Source organism: Phocoena sinus, chromosome 3 (assembly GCF_008692025.1).
Source record: "Phocoena sinus isolate mPhoSin1 chromosome 3, mPhoSin1.pri, whole genome shotgun sequence".
Classification (NCBI taxonomy): Eukaryota; Metazoa; Chordata; class Mammalia; order Artiodactyla; family Phocoenidae; genus Phocoena; species Phocoena sinus.
This window is the reverse complement of record NC_045765.1, coordinates 115,855,941-115,873,035: the sequence shown is the minus strand read 5'-3', so window position 1 is coordinate 115,873,035 and position 17,095 is coordinate 115,855,941. Positions and strand designations below refer to the sequence as shown.

Below are 17,095 nucleotides of genomic sequence, written 5' to 3'. Positions count from 1 at the left end.
TCTCCTGGAATTAGAAACTTATTTTTTTCTACTTTTAGAGATTTTTCTAAGCACAGTCCTAGAAAAAAATTACATTAAAAAAATCTTTGAGTGTTTGAGAAATATTTGTTGCATAATAGTTTCAAGAGTTTCAATAATATCAGAAAACTGATAACCATCAGTATTCCTGGCTTGGTTGGTGAAAGTTTTTAGGAAAAAAAAAAAAAGTTTTTTACCAGAGACCATAAAAACTCCTTTGAACATTTCAAAAGTGGGAACCAGCGTCTTCTCTCTACGAAATAAAACCTCTTGCTCTACATTAAAATACCACCTGGTACTGTTAAACTCTCTGAGGTTATTGACTGTGGGCCTCTTACCAATGAGTTCTCAATTTTCAAATTAAAAACGAATATATTTTCTGGTCATGCCTACAACTCTTCCTTTGAAGGTGTGTGTGTGTGTGTGTGTGTGTGTGTGTGTGTGTGTGTGTGTGTTCACCTACACCTTCTTATTATTGAATGTGATTTATGGATTTCTTTCCCACTCACTACTTGTAAATCATCAAGAGTTTTATGTCCCAAGCAGTCAGCAGTTGGTTATAAAATCAACAGAGAGCTGTACTAAATAAACCCTTACCGGATTGCTCCTAAGAACTGATGACAAATCAGAAAGTGAAGACAATTCCATGGGAATGATTCTCTCCTGCCTCTGGGATACCACAAAGGTCTCAGATATGGGGATTTTATTTGTCTTGCGCTTTTAGGAAGATTAATAACCAGATGAACTGGGAAGGAAGTCAGTTTTCTAGGTTCCAGAAGTTTCCTTATAACAAAGAATTTTTCCTCCAGCACAAAACCTACACATGTGTAAATCATAGACACAAATATGTGTGCTGGAGTCTGTGCTTACACACAAGGGGCTGGAAATGAAGCTATGTGATTTTCCTGTTTTAACCTTCCATTAGTTTAAAAGAACACATTTTTTTTTAAAAAGGGGTATGTGTGTGCATACTCTTTTTTAAATATATAGAATATCTCTTGAAGAAGACTTAAAAACTGGTAATAATCATGTCTGGGGCAGAGGATGGGAGACTTATTTTTCACTTTAATTCATGCTAATTAATAAATTTTTTTATCATGTTCATAATATTGCCTGTTCATAAAATTATTTTTAGAATACAGGAAGAAAAGGAAATGATCTCTCTCCATGTGCTTTTAATGTTAACCTCATCTTCTTGAGTCCAAGGATAAATGATTTTCATTGTCACTGCTGCTTATACATGTAACAGGTAAACACACACAAGACACAGAAACAAATGTGGCATGTATACATACATCTATGTGGACACAAGGCAATGTAATATGAGTAACACTTCTATATAGACACACACACACAAAGTCTCTGGGGGAGAGAACAGAGTTTTCACTGTGTACGTGAAAGAATTTTCACACATACATGTTGTTGCTAAAGTCCTCTGCCCACGGGGTAAAACACTGACCAACGTCAGTGTAACAGCAGTGCACAGAGTCATGAATCTGATTCCACATGGTTCTTCCTTGGATGATTTGTCTCAACCCAGATTCCTCCTTCACACTTGAAAAACTGTTCACAGCAGACAGCCATTCACTTACCAAAGAGCCACCACCATTGTACCTTCAGAGGTGAAACAGAGCAACCTAAGTAAATGGATTCCTCATCAGAAGGAGCTCCAGGGATTAACTCTGCATGCTTCCCCTCCCTCCCCACCCCAAGTGGGTGTGAGAGGGAATCGTGGCTACAGCAGCCCCCCCTGCTCCTTTCTGTCCTGGAATTGGTCAGGGGCTCCTCCTCCGGGGCCTGTGGGGCTGGTCTGGTCCCACCTCATCCAGGAAGGACGCCCTGATCCCTCCACAACCTAAACGGGAGCCACACAAGCATGCTTGGAATTTTTCAGAAGGCAAATAGATCGCTTTGTGTGCTGTCTACAAAGCTCAAAGAGGACAGGTTTAGGCTAGAGTGTGTCTGTACCTCATTAGAGCCCTTTGGAGGCCATGGCGGGGGGGCTCATCCTTGGGGGTCACCTTTCTGGTCCCTGTGCTCAAGTGACATCCCAACTGACTTCCCAGCCTACCCTGTGGTCCTCGAAGGCCTGTGGCAGGAGGCACCATAGTTATTCACTCGTGCATTTGGCAGACGTTCTCAAAACTGAACAAAATGAGCCTGTCACTTCAAGGGAAATAACTGACAGTATTTGTTGCCAATGATAACATTCAACCTTTCAAGTGAAAATTAGAATTTTTGAAAACTTCTATTTGTCATCGTGAGCTTGACAACTTCTCCAAAAGTGGACTTTTCTTTTGAGATCGGTATTGATATTTTAAAACGTAATTTCTAAAAATTTATATAATGAAATGTGTCAGCATTTGAAAGGTCAGTATAACTCAGTGAACAAATATTTTCCACATGACCACTACATGATATTACAAAATCATGTGTGGGAAAAATGAACTCAGTGTACAAGATGGACCAATGGATTTTAATGTAACAGAGTACAAAATGTTCGTCGATACAATTTCAGATGCCACATTGCAACTAGCCTTTCAGAACTTACCACCTGGGTTTTGGTCTGGTATCCAAGAGGAATATCCACAATTACCTGAAAAGTTTTTAAAATACTTCTGTATTTTCCAACTACACATCTGTGTGAGACCAGATTCTCTTCATACAGTTCAACCAAAACAACACATGGCAACAGATTCAAAGCAGAAGCAGATATGAGATATGAGAGTCTGGCTGTCTTCTGTTAAGTAAGATAATAAACAAATTTGCAAAAATAGAAAACAATATCACTTCTCATTTTCTTTTTTCCTTTGGAAAAATATGCTATTTAATACAGAAAGAGTTTATAATTGTAATTTTCATGTTTTAATATTTTTGAATGTCCTGGAGCTGTTTTAATTTTCCAGCTTTATTGAGGTATAACTGACAAAAAATTGTAAGATATTTAAAGTGTATGATGTGATGATTTGATATGTGCATTATAATTTTTAAATGAATAAACAAATATTTTATGCTTTTTTGGCTTTAATTTCTAATATAGTAAATGGTAAATACTAGTAGATAGTCCATAAACAAAAGTTCTTTGGGTTCCTCAGTAAATTTTGCAGGTATAAAGGGTTTTCAAGACCAAAAATGTTAAGAACTGCTGGCGTATATTACTGGGGGGAGAGGGAGAGGTGGCAACGTGCCCAGCAAAAGACTACACTTCCCAGCCTCCTTTGCAGCTAAGTTTGGCCATATGACTAAGTTCTGGCTAACTGGATGTAAGGAGACGTTTTTGGAAGGGGCTTCCTCAAAGACTGCTTAGAAAACAGCTGGGGGAATTCCTTTTTTGACTTTCGCTTTTTCCTCATTCTGTTTTTCTTCCTTGAAGACTACGACTTATATGTGATCACAGAAGCTTCAGCAGCTACCTTGAACCACGAGGTGACCTTGAGGATGGAGACTACTTGTTACAAAGATGGAACAGCAAGATCGAAGAAAGCTGGGTCCCCAATGACTATGATGCTGCCTGATTATCTACGTCAGAGTTCTTCTAAGAGAACTTTTTGAGAGAGAGAAATAAACTTTGAAATCTTGTTTAAGTCAGTATTATTTTGGTCTGTCTGTTCCACATAGTGGAACCTAATTCTGCTCCTTTTAAGTGTGGCAATGTGCTAAGACCAGCTACAAAGGACCTATTTTATGTGGATTATCTAATTATTTCATAGGTATTTCTAAGATTGGGTTTTATTCCCATGTCAACCACTGTCTTAAGGTGTGATGTTGGAAAAGCATTATTCAGGGTTAGTATTATAGGCACTCAGAAATTCATTCACACTGTAAAGCAATGATACTCCAATAAAGGTGTTTAAAAAAAAAGTTCATTCAACTCTTTGAGCTACAAACATTTAGGAAGCCCATCTCATTGGCAGGCAGTGAAGCAGGCACTGGGTACTCCTGCGCTCAGAGCCCTTGTGGTCCGTGGAGGACATCGCCTCACTCCAGGACCTAGCACTGCCCTCACAGCTCTGCTGCAGGCCCTACACTAGGATAACAGACTATTCTGGGTATGGAGAGAAAAGCAGATGGCTTGTCACTTAATTGGTATTTCCAGGGCGTGACTTAAAGTTCTCTTGAATAAATTTCATTGTCACTACACTCACTGAACCAGAATGGCCCAAATAAACCGAAAGACTTCCCTCTCCTTAATTTTGATGGGTTAACACATCTCACATCCCCGATTAGCCACGTCAGTTGTTGAGGGCTCTCTCACGCTACATTGTCAATATTGTTAGTAACTGCCTGGATTTGAAAGTCTAGTTGTAGGAGGTCATCAAACCTTGTCCATGGAACCACCTGTGACTTAAATCCTCTAAGCAAAGGCAACTTTCTATGGACCCTCAGCAGTCTCTTCTCTCCTGTTATACAGAATCTATTACCATTTATGTGGGGGCATCACAGGTGGGGGCTGGATAAAGGAGAGACACACAGAAGCCTTACTTGCAAAGTCCAGTAGATTCCAGAAGGGGAGCATCTTTGGGGTAAGCAAATCTCTCCCAAGCTCCTTGGGTGCGGAATGGATTCAGGCCGGATCTGACCACTGCACAGCCTGCTAAGGACTGAACATAATAATATTGTTGATTAAAAACTGCACATTCTACAGAGCTGTAGTTATTGACTCATGCTGCACTGACAGGGACAGCAGTTTTAAGTAAACGCATAGGCTGAGTTAGAATACTGCCTCTGTTGCTTATTGGCTGGGTGACTTGAGGCACGTGGCTTAACCTTGCTGAGCACAAGACATAGTTATGTCCATGTCCTCAAGTCATGCTGCTCACTCTAGCAGATGGACTAACATGGGCCAAAGTGTGCTGACATAGTACAAGAAATGACTTTTCTATTAACTTTACCCTATCCTCATCTATCATGTAGGATCAGATTTGTTTTTGTATAAATAAAAACCCCAAATAACTTTAACTTAAACAAGATAAGTTTATTTCTCTCTCACATATAAAAAATCCGGAGGTAGATAGTATCAATACAAGGCTGATCCCTCTGTCATCAGTGGCCTCTTTTTCCGCCACCCAAATTTAGCACCTGGCTTTCCTCCTCCAAGTCATCTCATGGTCCATGATGGCTACTGAAGCTCCAGCGTTATGTCTACATTCTAGAAGGTAGGAGAAAAAGAAAAGAAAAAAAAGGACACACCTCTCACCTGATTTGATTCCTTTCAAGAAATCCTTTCTGGAAGTTCCATGTCATACTTCCACTTCTACCTCTTTGACCAGAATTTGATCCTGTGGCCATACCAAGCTGCAAAGACATCTGGGAAATGTAAATTTTTAGAAATTACTGTTGTTAAATTACAAAGGGAAAAGAGTAGAAAAAAAAAAGGACACCATTGGAAGAAAGGATGAAATTGGAGGATGTACTGTTGACTATATAAAAAAGAGTAGAACAGATATTGGGTAAGCCACTAGCAGCCTCTTTCATACTTGGTTCTCTCTCTCTCCCTCTCTCTCTCTCTCTCTCTCTCTCTCTCTCTCTCATTCACTTTAGTCGGATTCAAATATCTGCTCAAGAATTTGGAACTTTTCAGAAAATGTTTGTTTTAAATCCCTCTGCTGAACCAAAAATATTAACTCTGAAATGCCAAGTATAAATACACACGCCAGATGCAAGGTTTCAGCCAACGAAGTTCAACTTGTAATTTTAGAATGACAGATGTGCTCGTGGTGGGGGGAGCATCAGTGAGTTACAGAGCATCTACGCTGTAAAACAGGCGAGCTTTTGACCGAACCGTGAGTCAACAGATTTGCTTGTATCACATATTTGTCTCATTTCTCTGGGTTTTTGTGGGATTTTTGGTCAGCCTCTTCGTCCCATTTGAAGGATGTTAGTTGTTATGGGAAATGGTGACATTAAATTCAGATGGCAGGATCTGATGATATTGACATATGCAAAACAAAGTGAGTTCATTCCAGAAGCTGTGATTTAGTAAGTTCAAATTGCTCAGAGTTTAACTTGCTCCCTGAGTTTGGAGAGGAGGTTGGGGTAGGGGGAGTGTGGGAAGCCAGACACCTTTGGGAGCTGCCATAACTTCTTTGGGGCATTAGAGCTATATTTATTGCAATTAAGTTGCTAATTCAGTAAAAACTGCACAGTTCCCTTGCGGCCTGGGAGAGGGAAATGCAGCTGCTAACAGTGGCTGATTTATAATCACGGAATGACCTAGGTACCAGGGGAAATAAGCCAGATTCTTCCGAGGGCCTAAATCACTCTCTCAGCCAGGCGATCAAAACAGCATGCTCACCCTGGGCAGAGCACCGGAGTTGGGTAGCCTCCAAAACCAGGCTTGAAAAATTCCCAGTTTTCAGTGGGATTAGACCCCTGCCTCTCCCTCATCCCTCAGAAGGATGCAGGAAGTGTTAAGAGAGCCTTCAAAGGCTCAGAGATAAGTACCTGTGCTCTCCTTAACCTCAATCCCAGCCCTAGGGAAAACAAGACTCAGAAAAGTGTGTATTTAGTCTGTGATCTCTCCCACTAGCGAGTTCAGGTCATTGAAGATCACATATAGGGGCGAGCAGAGCCAAGCTGAAGGGCTAGCAGGTTGTATACCCCACATCCCCAGGGGATGCCATTCTCAGCATAGTCTAATTCAGTGGTTCTCAAACATGGTTGCATACTAGAATTACCTGAGAAGTTTAAAAAATCTCAGTGCCCAGATTGTACTTCAAACCAATTAAATCAGACTCTCTGGAGGAGTGACCAAGACATTAATAATGTTTAAATTCCCCCAAGCGATTCCAGTGTGCAGCCGGGTTTAAGAATCAATGGTCTACCCTCAGAATGGGAGAAAATATTTGCAAATGAAGCAACTGACAAAGGATTAATCTCTAAAATTTACAAGCAGCTCATGCAGCTCAATATCAAAAAAACAAACAACCCAATCCAAAAATGGGCAGAAGACCTAAATAGACATTTCTCCAAAGAAGATATACGGACTGCCAAGAAACACATGAAAGGATGCTCAACATCACTAATCATTAGAGAAATGCAAATCAAAACTACAATGAGGTGTCACCTCACACCAGTCAGAATGGACATCATCAAAAAACTTGCAAACAATAAATGCTGGAGAGGGTGTGGAGGAAAGGGAACCCTCTTGCACTGTTGGTGGGAATGTAAATTGATATAGCCGCTATGGAGAACAGTATGGAGGTTCCTTAAAAAACTAAAAATAGAACTACCATACAACCCAGCAATTCCACTACTGGGCATATACCCTGAGAAAACCATAATTCATAAAGAGTCATGTACCAAAATGTTCGTTGCAGCTCTATTTACAATAGCCAGGACATGGAAGCAACCTAAGTGTCCTTCAACAGATGAATGGATAAAGATGTGGCACATATATACAATGGAATATTACTCAGCCACAAAAAGAAACGAAATTGAGTTATTTGTAATGAAATGGATGGACCTAGAGTCTGTCATACAGAGTGAAGTAAGTCAGAAAGAGAAAAACAAATACCGTATGCTAACACATATATATGGAATCCAAAAAAAAAAAGATCATGAAGAACCTAGGGCAAGACAGGAATAAAGACACAGACCTACTAGAGAATGGACTTGAGGATACGGGGAGGGGGAAGGGTGAGCTGGGACAAAGTGAGAGAGTGGCATGGACATATACACACTACCAAACGTAAAATAGTTAGTAGGAAGCAGCCACGTAGCACAGGGAGGTCAGCTCAGTGCTTTGTGACCAGCTAGAAGGGTGGGAGGGTGGGAGGGAGGGAGACACAAGAGGGAAGAGATATGGGTATCTACAGAGTATATCATATACAGAGTATATGAATAATTGATTCACTTTGTTATAAAGCAGAAACTAACACACAATTGTAAAGCAATTATACTACAAAAAAATGTTATAAAAAAAAAAGCATCAATGGTCTGGCTCATGTAGACTTCGATGTGAGTAGCCCCTGCTGCAGCTGTGCTGGGGACAAACTGCACAGACATATGTCACAGCCCTGGGTGGCGGTGGAGAAGAAGAGAGGCAGAGGACAGTAGGGAGACGAGTATGCCTTCTGGAAAGGAAGAACTCAAAAGGGAATCTAGAAATTGGGCCTCAAACCAGCAACTTGTGACTAGGGTGAAAAATTAAGGCACTGTATGATTTGTGGTCCCTGAGTGGCTTATACGATTGCAAATTTCACTTTTAGTTTGCCCCAGTTCCTGAGCTCATTTCTTGGATATTTTATTTTCTAAGACATGTATTTTATTTCATTAAAACAGCAACCCACACTCAAGTGTCACTTCAGAGTTTGCAAAGCACTTTTTCCATACCCACCATCCTTACCGGGCTGCACACCTTGTAAAGACCCTGCCGTAGTTTGTGGAGTCCGAGCCCCTTTCTCTGGCAGATCCAGATGCCATTGGAACTGGATGGTCAGTTTTCCATTTACGGTTTCTGCTGGGAATTTTTTTTTTTTTTTTTTTTGGTCTTCTTCTCTGAGTTTTCAATTCCTATGGGCAGACTTAGAGGATAGAGCTTAAGGGAGAAATCAGCATTTATGATGTAGCCTCATCCTCACCAAACTTCACCCTCAAGCTGGACTCCAGGTCAAAGGGCCCTGCCAGCCCCCCACCAAAGTCTCAGTGTTTGGAACAAGGGAATCCCTCAGTGATACTTGTGCAACACGTGCACAGGTGAATGGTGCAGCGGCAAACCCCGCTGGGAGGCCACAGGTCAGAATGAAGGCTCTGGGTGCTGAGAGGGAAATGATGGCCCCGGAGAAGAATAGAACATGTGTGGTTATTCATTTATTTTATTGAAGTATAGTTGATTTATGGTGTTGTGTTAGGTGTTAGTTTCTGGTGTACAGCAAAGTGGCTCAGGGTTTTTTTTCAGTTTTATGTATATATATTCTTTTTCAGATTCTTTTCCATTATAGGCTATTATAAGATATTGAATATAGTCCCCTGTGCTACACAGTAGGACCTTGTCTTTTATCTTTTTTTTTTTTTTTTGCGGTACGCGGGCCTCTCACTGTTGTGGCCTCTCCCGTGGCGGAGCACAGGCTCTGGACGCGCAGGCTCAGCGGCCATGGCTCACGGGCCCAGCCGCTCCGCGGCATGTGGGATCTTCCCGGACCGGGGCACGAACCCGTGTCCCCTGCATCGGCAGGCGGACTCTCAACCACTGCGCCACCAGGGAAGCCCTATTTTTAGTTTTTTGAGGAACCTCCAAACTATCCTCCGTAATGGCTGCGCCAGTTTACATTCCCACCAACAGTGTAGGATGGTTCCCCTTTCTCCACACTCTCTCCAGCATTTATTATTTGTAGACCTTTTGATGATGGCCATTCTGACTGGTATGAGGTGATACCTCATTGTAGTTTTGATTTGCATCTCTAATAATTAGCAGTGTTGAGCATCTTTTCATGCGCCTGTTGGCCATCTGTATGTCTTCTTTGGAGAAATGTCTTTTTAGGTCTTCTGCCCATTTTTTGATTAGGTTGTTTGGAACATGTGTGGTGAAACAGTTGCAAATTTGGCTGAGGGTTCTTCTGGCCTCAGTCTGCCCTCAGCCTTTTCAAAGGCAATAGTCAAAGGGGCCTCCAACACTGTCCGGATCGCAGTCCTGGTCCTCGGGTGGCTCTCATGCTCACCTGCAGTCGCCAGGCCTCTGGCCTGCACACAGCGGAGCACAGCGGTCAAGGGCCGACTTCTGTAGCCAAAGGCTTGGCCCCTTACAGGCTGAGTGACTCTGAGTACGCCCCCGAAACTATCACACCTCTGTCCCCTTTATCTGTCCAGGGGGTAGTCTGGGCCTCTTAATGTTGCCCTGAGGCTCAGCATGGGCCTGGAGCCCTGGTAGGAACCCTGTGAATGGTGCAGTGGTGTCCGGGCACAGCTCCGGGGCTACGATTTCACTGCCTTCACCAGGTGAAAACCAGCAGATGGAGGCTGGTGACCCTCTAGGTCTCCCTGGGCCCTGATTTGATGGGTGCTCTGTCCCGACCATGGTGTGAGTTTCATGGGTCTAGGGAAAGCAAACACTTCTGGCAGATTACATTCAACCTCTAAGGTTGTGGCTCAGTCTTCTTCTTTAAGGACATAGAATGGTGTTTAGTAAAGCCGGTTCTGGAGCCAGAACAGGCTCATCTCTCTCCATTATCCTCTTATGACCTTTGGCAAGTTCTTGGCCCTGCTAAGTTTCAATTTCCACATCTTTGGGAATGGAAGCAACATTACTATCCAGGTCATAAGGTTTATTGGGAGAATCAAAGGATATAATGCCTGGAACATAATTAGCACCTGATAAAAAAGAGCTGATATTGCTGGGCAATCTTGTTTACATCCCCCCTCCTCCCCGTGGGCCAGGTCTGGAGGGTCTCTCTGGGCCCCATGGCTTCCCATGGCAGTTCCTGCCAGCTTCAGTTCTGCTCAACTCCAAGCTTCCCCAGGGAGCCCTGTTTTCCAGGAGTTTCCATTCCAAAGTGTTGCCACCTGATAGAAATTCCTGATCTTGCTTCCTAGGGAAATAACCACTCAAGAAAATATTCTAACATTTGATCACATTGTCAATGTGCCCCATTAGGTCCCCTCTCTCTTCTTCCCCACTGCTTCTGTGGGCAGACCACGTCCTGTTTCAGCAGGGCTTCTGTATTCTAAGACATTGTGCTATTCAAAATGGACACTTTCTCAGACCTAGAGATGATCACACTAAGTGAAGTAAGTCAGACAGAGAAAGACAAATACCATATGATATCACTTACATGTGGAATCCAAAAAATAATACTAATGAACTTATTTACAAAACAGAAACAGACACACAGACAGAAAACAAACTTAGGGCTACCAAAGGGGAAAGGGTGGAGGTATGAATTAGGAGTTTGGGACTAGCAGATACAAACTAATATAAAAAATAGATAAACAACAAAGTCCTACCATATAGCACAGGGAATTATATTCAATATCTTGTAACAACCTATAATGGAAAAGAACATGAAAAAGAATATTGTATATACGTATAACTTAACCACTTTGCTGTACACCAGAAACTAATATAACACTGTAAATTAACTATACTTCAATTAAAACATAATAAAAAATAGGGGCTTCCCTGGTGGCACAGTGGTTGAGAGTCCGCCTGCCGATGCAGGGGACACAGGTTCGTGCCCCGGTCCAGGAAGATCCCACATGCTGCAGAGCAGCTGGGCCCGTGGGCCGTGGCCGATGAGCCTGCACGTCCAGAGCCTGTGCTCCGCGGCGGGAGAGGCCACAGCAGTGAGAGGCCCACGTACCGCAAATAATAATAATAATAAAAATAAAATAAAATGACACTTTCTCCAAGGTAAGCCAGTGCCCCCCCTCAAGCCTGGCAGACTGCTCTGCCCAAAACACAGGGCTTGGGAGGGGTGACCTGCACAAACGGACAACTCCTAGACTTAATAATAACTCGTTTCCCCTGTATTGAACTATTTTGTGTTTATTTATGGCCCTAAGCCCCACCTACACCAATTTGACATCACTGTTTCGATAGCGAATAATTTTCAAATGGAATAAAGCAGAAGCTGAAAGCCCCACAAGATGCAGCTGAATGAGACAAACGTGTTCCTTAAACAATGGATACAATGGAGCGGTGTGGCTGCCAGCCTGTGTATTTATGTTCCAGATGACTTCTGTATCTCCACCCCTGTTTACCCCACTAATGAGGAATGAGGAAGGGTGGCTGCTACAAAAACAATACGCCACAACTTCACAAATCCCATAGGAGCATATATTTATTTTTTGTTGTTGTTTTTTTAAATAAATTTATTTATTTATATTTTATTTTTGGCTGCATTGGGTCTTCATTGCTGCACACGGGCTCTCTCTAGTTGTGGCGAGCGGGGGCTATTCTTCATTGTGGTGCTCGGGCTTCTTATTGCAGTGGCTTCTCTTGTTGCAGAGAATGGGCTTCAGGTGCATGGGCTTCAGTAGTTGTGGCACGTGGGCTCAGTAGTTGTGGCTCACAGGCTCTAGAGCACAGGCTCAGTAGTTGTGGCACACGGGCTTAGTTGCTCCGTGACGTGTGGGACCTTCCTGGACGAGGGCTCGAACCCGTGTCCCCTGCATGGGCATGCGGACTCTTAACCACTGTGCCACCAGGGAAGTCCCGGGAGCATATATTTATACACAGAGACGTGACTTTCACATTAAAAGTTAAGGCTTAAGGCTTCCCTGGTGGCGCAGTGGTTGAGAATCTGCCTGCTAATGCAGGGGACACGGGTTCGAGCCCTGGTCTGGGAGGATCCCACATACCGCGGGGCAAGTAGGCCCATGCGTCTGGAGCCTGTGCTCCGCAACGAGAGGCTGCGATAGTGAGAGGCCCGCGCACCGCGATGAAGAGTGGCCCCCGCTTGCCACAACTAGAGAAAGCCCTCGCACAGAAACAAAGGCCCAACACAGCAAAAATAAATAAATTAATTAATAAACTCCTACCCCCAACATCTCCTTTAAAAAAAGTTAAGACTTATTAATGAAGCCCTGCATCTGGAGCATTTGCTACTCCTCAACATTTCAAAGGAAGTATTTGGACTTAAATTCTCTACAGAATTTAGAATAGACCCCGGAGTCTCACTCTCATTCACTGTCTGTAGCCCTCCTTTGGCACCCAGAATAGGTTCTTTTATTGGCTGCCTAGATTTTTATGTTTAGGTGTTGAATATAAGCTCCTGAAGGCAGGGGCCCTGCCTTACAACAGAGACCTTGATGTCCCAGAATCCAGCACAGAGTCTTACACATAGAAGTAGGTGTTTCTGTTTCCTGAGGAACAGGGTGACGTAATACTTGCCCAAGAGAGATGGGAATCCGTGTGACAGGTAATACCTGAATACGCTGAAGTACATTTTGTTCCAGGATGTCCTCAAAGGACATGAACTCATTCTCACCTTCACTTCGCAAAGTGTGGTCCACGGATCAGCAGCGGGACATCACCTGGAGCTTGTTAAGAGTCTCAGGCTCCAGCTCAGCCCTCCTGAGGTAGAACCTGCATTTTAACAAGGTCCCCAGGTTGTTTATGTGCCTATTAAAGTCTGAGAAATCTACACTATCAGTCTACACTATCTTCATGTGGATGGTTGAGAGCAGTGTTCAAGTCAGAGTGCGTGTGTATAAAAGAGGGAGAGTGACAGAGACAGAGAAGCCAATAGTAACATTCTCCGAGTGCTCAAAAAGAGCCTCAGAAGTAGGTACTATCGTTATTCCATTTTACTAACTAGCAAGTTGTGGAGATCGAATTAAACCTACGGAGTGGGCACTCATAAACCGTTCTGTTAGGTATCCTAGGAGCCGTGGGAATCCTGTGGCATTCACTACCTCAGTAACACCTGCGAAGAATTCTAACTCACATTCAGGTAGCAGCTTCCTCTCACGGAGCGTCTACACACTGTCAGGACTTCAGGCAGCCTATATTCTTTACCCTCTAAAACATGTTTTCCAAGCAATACCAGCTGACTGCAGAACAATTAGAAAATACAGATCAGCACAAAGAAGAAAGTAATGCCCAGGAATGACGACATAGTTAACATTTTAATAAACATACTTCCATATATCATTCTATGTATAGATATGAGTGTCTGCATGCAGATGTATATACTCATACATGTTTTTAACAACAAAAAAAAATCATTGTATCCGTACCATTTTGTGACTTTCTCTGTTTTAAAATACCTGTAGAATTGTATAATAGATTTCTCCAGCTCTCACCTTCTTCTTTTCTCTGCAACTCTTTTAATTCCCACCCGTCCTTGAAAAAAATTAGCTCAAGGTGCACCTCCTCCAAGAAGCCTCCCCTGGTCACCCAGCCCATGGGGACTGGTGACACTCAACTGACACGGCCAGCTTGGCCACCTCTACCTGTGTGTCGCGTAATGCTCATCCCCAGGTCAGGTCAGCTCAGAACAGGATTCGGATGATATTCATAGGACGCTGGTCTTGTCCTCCAGCTCCCGCGCGGGGAAATGTTTCGGCCACAGCAAGCTCCTTTCTCTGGGCTCAAGGGCTCTCTTGAATATCTCAGGCCTTATCTGACCTCTGCCCTCCCCCACGCTGGCTTCTCCCCGCTCCCTGCACTTACCTATCCACTATGTTAATATACCCTCTTCTCAGCCACAGCTGACGCTCTGCTGGCGGCTGAGCTGAATTAGAACTAACAAGTGAAATTGTCAATACTCTTCTGTTTTTGACCTACCTCAATGGCAGTTCCGTGAGGTTCACCCTGATCCTCCCCCTCTTCCACTGGATGGGACCACGCCTCTGTTTAGCTCTGACAGCTGTTCCTATTACCTGGAGCAAAGACCTCCCACCTGCCTTCCACTCCATCATTGGGGCACAAAGCAGAACGAAGCTCTCCTCTCAGTTTCCCTCAAGCTTCTGGTGGACCAGGTCTTTCACTGAACCTGCTCTTTCTTTCAGGTGATATCACGTTCTCCTGAAGAGGCTGCCCCAGAGCCCTTGGGTGGACTGGACTAGAAGACAATCAGAGTAACCTGCAATGGGCAGTGCCGAGAATGGCTCCTCTTCACTGACTGCTCACCTGTGTCCCTGGCCTGGCTTGGTCCCCACAGGGGGCCACATCCTTATCAGGTCACTGCCTGGGAGTCCAAGGGGGCCAGCGCTTCTCTCGTGCTTGGTGTTACCATCACTCCAAAGAGGCTGCTGCCTTCTGACCTCACTCATGCCCAAACACCCCAAATTTCTCAGTGGGTGTCAGCTCGCACCCTTGCTCTGGGGGTTTTGTTATAATTAGCTTCCTCTTTCTACCTGCTTGGCCGGTAGCATGTGTGGGATCGAATTGGTGGGCTCAGCTGGGTTTCGATTTCTGGCTCCAACACTTGCTAGCTTGCATCAATTTCTTTGGTGTCTCAGGGTCTCATTTTTCTCATGTTAAAAGGAGATAATAAGAGTGCCTGCTTCATTAGGTAGTTTTGAGGGTTAAACAGAACCACCCATGAGAGATGCTTAGAGCAGTGCCCAGAACACTGAAAGCACTTAATAAAATCTAGCCTGGAGGCACTAACGACATTTCCCACCTCTGAGCACTTTGGTGTGTACCTGAATACATACTTGGTGAATGATTAACGCTACCTGTAAGAAAACAGAGGCAGCAGTGTCTGTGTTAATTACAGGGCAAGCAGACTGTAGGGGGGGAGGGTGAGTGAGGGGAGACGTAGGTAGAGGAGTCTGTGTCAGAGGGACACTGCGCCCGGTCCCCTAGCTCCTGGTCACACCCATCGCCCCAAACCCCTCACCCCTGGGGGCATTTCGGTCCAGCACCTACATACGCTCAGGTAACTGCAGGGGCTTCTGGAAGCCTCAGGCGGGAGCAGCATGAATTCCAGAACCTTGCGGGAAAAGTGTCCTCACCCCATAAAAAAGTCATGTACGCCCCCAAGGGCCAGGGAACCAACTGCAGAGACATCGTAAACATCAGGATCTGACGACTTCAACAGCGGATTATTCAGTTCCAAATATATACAAAGACTCCACATTGATGTGTAACTTCTGAAGATCTGTGGAAATCAAAGACCAAGGAACAAGAGGGAACTCTGCAAGGGAGAAATGCTCCAAACTGTCAGCACTAGGTGAGCGCTTACACTGGGAGCAAGCCGGGACGCTTGGGACACACGTGTTACCATTCAGGCTTCCCTGGCACTTTCAACCCCGCTCCACTGAAATAACCCAAAAGTGCCCCCACCCCTCGCCAGCTTCACTTTCATCCCAGCTTCCTTTCTATGCACCACCATGGTTTTCACATTTAGTTTTATAATAATACATATTAAGTTTATATTTAGCTCTGTTTTAGACGTGTGTAGCGACCATTTGGTGAACGAGCATTGCTTATAGAAATATAACGGCGCAAACAAACACGAGGTGGGTACGGTGCATGCAGTGTACAGCGGGGCTGACCTGTGGTTAGTGTCCTGTTTTTATTTTTTTGCGGTACGCGGGCCTCTCACTGCTGTGGCCTCTCCCGCTGTGGAGCACAGGCTCCGGACGCGCAGGCTCTGCGGCCATGGCTTACGGGCCCAGCCGCTCCGCGGCATGTGGGATCTTCCCGGACCGGAGCACGAACCCGTGTCCCCTGCATCGGCAGGTGGACTCCCAACCACTGCGCCACCAGGGAAGCCCTAGTGTCCTCTTTAATTGCTCCAGCCTTCAGTGAGGATTTCTGCTCAAGTTGTAAGATTTGAAAACTTCTGCTAAGTGGGGAGGCAGCAGGCATGTATTTTTGCAAGACTGGCTACTAATTCATACATGACTATAAAATGACAACGTGGGGCTCCTTGTTCAGAAATTGTTTCAAGATGGCGACGGCAGAGCATTAAACCAAGTGCAAGGCTCTTCTAAGTGTGAGGCTCTGGGTGACTGCACAGGGTACATTCCCATACCGTCAGCCCTGAAGTTTAGGCCACAACGTCAAATTCAAGGAACGTCACATTCCTCTATTTCTCCAAAATAAAATTTAGCCTCCTACGCTGTTGGTGGGAATGTAAATTGGTGCAGCCACTATGGAGAACAGTATGGAGGTTCCTTGAAACACTAAAAATATCAGTCTCACTCCTGGGCATATATCTGGAAAAGATGAAAACTCTAATTCAAAAAGATACATGCACCCCAGTGTCACGCAGCACTGTTTACAATAGCCAAGACATGGAAGCAACCCAAATATGCTTATCAACAGAAGTGGCATATATATACGAAGATGTGGGATACACACACACACACACTCAGCCATAAAAAAGAATGAAATACTGCCATTTGCAGCAACATGGATGGACCTAGAGATTGTCATACTAAGTGAAGTCAGACAGAGAAAGACAAATATTATAATGTATCACTTATATGTAGAATCTGAAAATAATACAAATGAAATGAATCTATTTACAAAACAGACTCACAGATATAAAAAACAAACTTAGGGTTACCAAAGGGGAGAGGAGGGGCAGGGGACGGACAAATTAGGAGTATGCGAGTAACAGATACAAACTACCATCCATAAAATAGATAAGCAACAAGGATTTACTGTATAGCACAGGGA

At 44.1% G+C, this 17,095-nt stretch overlaps 1 long non-coding RNA gene across 2 annotated transcripts in view; it reads right to left on the bottom strand.

Moving 5' to 3' along the window:
- The window catches only part of LOC116750817, a 34,413-nt gene extending 17,546 nt beyond the window's left edge, over window positions 1-16,867 (bottom strand). For both annotated transcript variants that reach the window (XR_004349105.1, XR_004349106.1), the window contains exons 1-4: window positions 12,945-16,867; window positions 8,366-8,532; window positions 5,209-5,325; window positions 4,501-4,619 (exon numbers count right to left, since the gene is read on the bottom strand). This is a non-coding gene — a long non-coding RNA (uncharacterized LOC116750817). The remainder of the gene's footprint in view (window positions 1-4,500; window positions 4,620-5,208; window positions 5,326-8,365; window positions 8,533-12,944) is intronic.
- Window positions 16,868-17,095: the final 228 nt, after the last annotated feature.